Source organism: Pteropus vampyrus, unplaced genomic scaffold (genome assembly GCF_000151845.1).
Source record: "Pteropus vampyrus isolate Shadow unplaced genomic scaffold, Pvam_2.0 Scaffold491, whole genome shotgun sequence".
In the NCBI taxonomy this organism is placed as follows: Eukaryota; Metazoa; Chordata; class Mammalia; order Chiroptera; family Pteropodidae; genus Pteropus; species Pteropus vampyrus.
Window position 1 is genome coordinate 282,330 of NW_011889272.1, and position 6,231 is coordinate 288,560.

Below are 6,231 nucleotides of genomic sequence, written 5' to 3' on the forward strand. Positions count from 1 at the left end.
CGGTGCGGTCTCCACGACGGCGTGTCGCATGCTCCAGCCGTCCAAGACGGTGAGCCCAGAGCCCGGCCCGCTTCTTGGCGCTGTAGCTTTTCCTTGAGCCCGTGTTTAATGAACGGCGAGAGGAAACTCGATCGTTTCGATGGGTCTAAAGTTTTCCTTCCAGTCCTTCCTCCCTCCCCGCTTCTTCCTTTCCATGCTTTCTTCCTTCCCAAATCCTTCTTTCTCTGTCTCACCGTGGAACGCCCCCGGGAAGTCCTGTGAGAGCGTCTTCCAGAACCTTCTACACTTCCAGTGGCTTCCCACGTTGCCAATGCCTCAACCCAGGTGACGTTACCTGATGGCGTCTGATGCGTCGCTCGTGACTTTGAACCTCTGCCTGGAACACGAAAGGGCTTGGAGCCCGGCATTCATGTTTTCTGCTGGATTGTGGTTGGCAGAAGAAAGCGGAGTTTTGAGAGCCAGCATGTGAGCCGGTCCCAGAGATTCCTACTGCCCAGCGTATGTGTACCCTGTGTCACCCGTACCTTCCCGCCGGGGCAGAGCCTTAGGACAGGAGGGCTTACCGCTCCCGTGATTAGCTCACTAATCATTTGACGGTGAGTTAATTGGGAGTTGGCTTGTGACAGGCGGTTCCACTCACGTGACTTGGCATCTGCCAGGTACGGTCCTAGGAAGCTCTTGGTCCTCCGATGGACAGAGACGACTCCACTGAGTACCCCTCCCCCTTCTCTATGCGTGAATGCCCGGGTGTGCCATAGCCACCGTAACCATGAGGCCACCGTAACCATGAGGCCACATTTGTGATTTGGGATGAGCCATGAGCAGATGCTGAGGGCGGAGGCCGAGGGCGGGGGGCGCAGACAGAGAGCACCGGGTCCTGAGGGCATCGTGAGCAGAGGCACTGGCTCTTGGCCGCACACCTGCTGACAGCGCGACAGAGATAAATCCCTATGGCTCAAGCTGTTCCTTTCTCATCAGTATATTTTCTCATCCGAATACAGACCTTGAGGCTCTGAAAACCTGCAGTTTCTCCTGCTCAGGGAAGAAAGCTGATGGTTGTTCAATCTCTAGAAATAATGAATAAGAGCAATAAAAAGTCATGCAAGAGTTAGCAAGGCGACAGAGTCAGAATACGCGGTGTTCTAAGAAATGTGGTTTTAAGGGAATTGTGCTTTATTTCTTGAAAAAAACCCTGCAGATGGAAACATTTTTTTCTTTACTAACTCAGCTGCTGGTATTTGATTTCTGATCGAACCTCTAGTTAGTCGTGTCAACTGCTTTTGTTTGTATTTTTTATGTACATAACATCGGCACTGCTTGTAAATGTGCCACCTGCACTGGAATTTTATCATATGTCAATGAAACCTAATCAGTAACACAAATTGCTGTCAAGGTCATCGCGAAGGGATATATGAAGCTTTCCATGGTCCTAAATTTTGAGAAATACAGTCGATCTAGTAATTACTATTATTTTCAATTATGTCAGTGGAAATAACTCTGAAATATATTCTGGGATGGTGTGGTGCTCTACTTTAAGGCTCTACCATATCTTGCAGAATGAAATCAGTGAGCGTCAAAGAAAATAGCGTGATAAATATTTTCTATCCCGTAGTCTCGGAAAGACATGATTTGGAGAGAGATCAACAGAAAGATAAAAATGATCAAATACGTTCGAGGACTGACATATGATGGAAGATCAAAAAGATACATAGAATCAGTGTGTTTTGGTGGCACTGTGACCGAAGAAGATATAATGTTCTGTAAAAGGCAATGTCTGGAAGAGATGGAGATTAAAAAAAAGAAAAAAAACACACTTTATTTGGTTTGGACGTGTCTGGGCAAAACTCTCATTCATTGCAATAAATCTTTATCACGTGCCTCCTGTGGGCGAGTATTGCTCTAAGCATCGAAGACACAGAGAGGAAAGGTTCACTCCTTGCCCACGGGGGTGTCCACGAGCTGGTGAGGTAGTCAGGGAAATGAAGAGGCCGTGAAAATAGAGAGGGCAGGAATGTCGGGGTGCTGAAGGGTGCAGAGGCACGAGAAAGCTAATCCAGCCTGGGGGTTTCGAAAAAGGCATTGGGGGGAGCCATGCTGAGTGGCGTCTGGATGAACGAAATTAGCTTCATGAGCGAAGGGAAGGCGAAAGCTTGTCAGGGCATGGGAAGTAGCTCGTGTAAATGCTCCAAGGAGCGTGGTGCCTCGAGGAAATTGTCAGTGGCTCCTAAAATCTGCAGCCAGTGCTCGTGGGTAGGGAGCAGGGGATAACTCTGGGGAAAAGCGAAGGGAAAATTAATAAGGGAACTTGCAAGCGATGGTAGGTCATTGCACGTTTGAAGCTGGGACATTGCGTGATCAGATCGATGTTTTGGAATAGACCGCGCGATCTGAACTTGGATTCCAGAGCGAAATCTGAGACGTGCTAGGCGGGAAGCAAGATTTGGTGGGTACCAGGGTCAGTGTGGCTGAACACGAATGGATGGATGAGAGAGATTTGCTAAGGGATGAACAGGACCTGCCTCGCATGGGATGTACACTTGAGATCTAGCAGCACGGAAAATGAATGAGATCTCCCCGCGAAGGAAAGAGGTTAAAGATCAAACGTTTCACATCGTCGACACCGAAGAGTGCGCCCAGATGACCGAGGCGCGCCAGAGAGCGGGCACTGGGAAGCGGTGGCTTCATAACAGCGGAGGGCAGAGGTGTGAAGAGGGAGAGCCAGGTGACCCAAAGCGACCTCGCCAGCAACAGCACCTGGGAACGTCGGGGGTGGAGGCTGCTGCAAAGGATGTAAGCCCAACGCAATGAGAGTGTATGTCGCCAATGCAAAATTTCATCTTACCTTGTCCTCATTCTCTCTCATTGCTCAAGACATCCCGGGCTAAGTGACCAGGTACACGGACGGGCAAATCCGCATAGGTCCGAGGAGCGGTTCTCTGTTCACCTGTTGTATCCGCTCCCTAGGGACCTCCACAGTTCTCCTCCCGTCTGCTGACCTCTGCGCTGTCCTTCAGTCTTGGAATGAAGTGGTGGTACCCCCTTTGGTGGGCTGGGGCTGGAGGGGGGAGCAGTATCAGGTGTATGCGTATGGAAGACCGAGCACTATCCTGAGCGCCTTAACTTCATCTGCCAAAGAGCCCGTCATTGCCCTGTAAAGGCCTGACGCTCAGCCACTTGACACTCACGGCCCGAGGCAGGGCTGGCAGGTAGCAGAGTCAGGATCTGAACCCAGGGCAGCCTGCTTAGAAAGCCTTTGCTGTTCCTACAGCTCCGTGCTCTTCTGCTTAAGCTCGTTTCGGGGAGATTGGTCTGTAGAAGGGGAGATGACACGCGTAGAGATATTTACAGCCCAAGACGCCATGTGTGAATTTCACACAGTCCTACGGAAAGCCAGAGAATGAAGAGCCCCCCTTACTGGAGCATCAGGGAAGGATTCAGGAAATGCACGTTATTTCAACTAGACCTTGGAAGATGGGTTGGATATTTTTCCATCAGAGTGACAGCAAATTGGAGCCCAGGAAAATGCCCACCTGTGTAGATGACGGCACGACTCCATGCAGAAGACGAGGGGGTTTCGGGCTACATCGTGGACACGTGGAGCTTCAGGAGACGTTTCTGCGGCACACCGATGCAAAAGCAGGAAAGGCCACGCCCAGCTCTCCATCGCGGTCTTTCAAAAGACATGCTCGTTTGTGAGTATGTTCTACAGACGCTTCCTGTGCCGGCTCCTTCGCTGCTTCCTGTGCATCTCAAGGCTGTAGCCCACCTGCCTTCTGTTGTCCCTTCTCTGCAGTGAACCACCCCCCGCCCCGGTCTCCTCTAGGCATCTAAGGCAGTAGGGCTCTTGGGACCAGGCGGGGATGGGCTTTAATGACTGGCCACCATGCGCCTGTCGGAATCCGCCGTCTGCATTCTCTGGGGTGCCTGCCACGCAAAGGAAACTCGATGGTGCAAGCTCGGCACGTGACTTCCGTCGCGACACAGAGGGTTTGGATCATCAGAAAGGTTGGCCGGTCTTAAAATTCCGAGTTTCAGCTCGAGCATCCGCGTCCCCGTGGTTACTGTAGCTGGCCAGGCCCAATATTTCTTCTTCTTTTCAAACCGTTTTCATGCTTTTCAGTGTATGTTGGTAATTCAGGAGTCGCGACGAGATAGTCAATTCTCGTATTTTAAAGCGCCACGTGTTGAAGTTCGTCTTTCTTTAAACTCAGTGGCGTGCTCTGACTTTTAAAATGTAGCATGCTCAGGAACCTGGGACACATACCCTCGGGAGCGTTTACGAGAAATCGATGACCACTGCATTCCTGCTTCATAGGGCGGATCCCAGGTGGTTACATGATGGAAAAATAATATCCAGTAACAGCTTATTAAAATCTTAGGATGTCGCACTCACAAGGGGTAGCCAACTTGGTGGCAGAAGTCGGTCTGGGCAATTGACAACAGCACTCTGCAAACTGTGGCAAAGCCATGCGTCGGTAGCACACAGTGTGTTTCTTCTGACCTTCCGTACGATGTACCATTCGACTAGGTCAATCCAAGCGAAAGCTTTAGCGTATATCAAGAACCTCTTCTCAGCCTCGCAGATGCATTTTTTCTTATCTTGAATCACTGCGCCGTTGTTCTTAGAGCTGCATGAAGTTCCTCGATTCACGTCCTCATTCGGCATGGATTGATCCAGAACGAGTGTAGGTGTGGAGCTTCGCAAGTCTATAGCAGACGTGGAAAAGCTTGGAGTTAGCTTTCTCTTCGTCTGACTAACTCGAAGTCGGGTACCAGGTTGGGAGGGGTCGGTGTTAATGGCTGGGTTAGGAGGTGAAGGTGATACAGAATTTAGCTGGGTGCAGAGCTTCTGGAAGTTCCTTCTTTTCCTTACCAAGTACCCACGGCGGATGACTCCGCTCCTGGCACACACTGTGCGTGGCTGGGGACAGTGTCCTTAGCGCGTGCAAATCGTGACTGTCGCCTCTGTCATTTATCAAACGCTGATGCGCTCGAACACGCACGAGCGCAGACACCCTTTCTGACGGCTGCGGTCGTCACTTTATGCAAGATGAAAAAGCTAGGGACGCTCTCGCTGGGCTCTGTGAGTGACCGCGGAGCCGGAGCTGCTCACAGCCGCCGGGGTCGGGAAGGCGAAAGCGGCAGCTAATGTTCCTGCTGGCACCGAGGGGCTTGTAGATTGTGTCACGAGTTGCTAGTGTCGCAACGGAGGAGCCAGGATCAGTGAGACGAATGGGAGTGCGTGCCTGGCATTTTTGAGGCAAAGAGGAAGCAGAAGGAACGGGAGTTAGGAGAAAAGCAAAGAAAATTCGCACCCGAGAACAGTTAAAAATAAAAGCCGTGCAGCAGGCTTGCCGAAGGAATGATCTTTATAGAGAGACACAACTGCATCACTCTGTCCTTTGCAAGTGACGTCACCCTAGGCAGCCTATTTGAGCAGCGAGAGTTTGCAGAGGCAGAAAGGGGGTTCATCGATATGTTGGAATCGTGCACTATCTGTCCTTCTGTGATTAGCTTCCTTCACGTCGCACGGCGCCCTCAAGATTCAGCTGCGTTATCACATGTGGCAGAATCTCCTTTTAAAAGGCTGACTAATATCTCGTTGTATGTTTATGTCACCTTTTCTTTATCCATTCGTGTGTCGATGGCACTGACTTGGTTACCACATCACGCCTGTCGTGACGAGGGCTGCCGTGCACACGCGTGTGCTAATATCTCTCTGGGGTCTGATTTCGATCCATTTGGATAAAAACCCGGATTGCTGAGTCTAATCGATGGGCATAAAGATTCACTTTATGCAAGATGAAAAAGCTGTCGACATCTGCCTGTAACCTGTCCTTAACACTTAAGTATGACACACTTAACATTCTGTTGAGAGGGCGGGTCTCACGTTAAGTGTTCTCACTACGATGAAATAAAACCGTAAAAATACGATGGGGCTGTATGGCCCTGCCCCCCGGAACAAGCCCGAGCCCGTCTGATGTCGGAAGCTCAGCAGGGTCGGGCCTGCTTAGTACTTGGATGGGAGACCCCCTAGGAAGACCGGGTGCTGTAGGCGTAAATAATAAAAAAAACCAAGGGACTGTAAGCTGACAAGGTCCTTGCAATCTGTGAGGTCGACCAAGGGTGGCCTTGCCTCAAAAAAATAAATAAATAAATAATAAAAATAAAGGTACTTTTGGAGCCTTATCCTTTGTTACAGCTTCCCTTGCCTCTTAGGATGAGAGACAG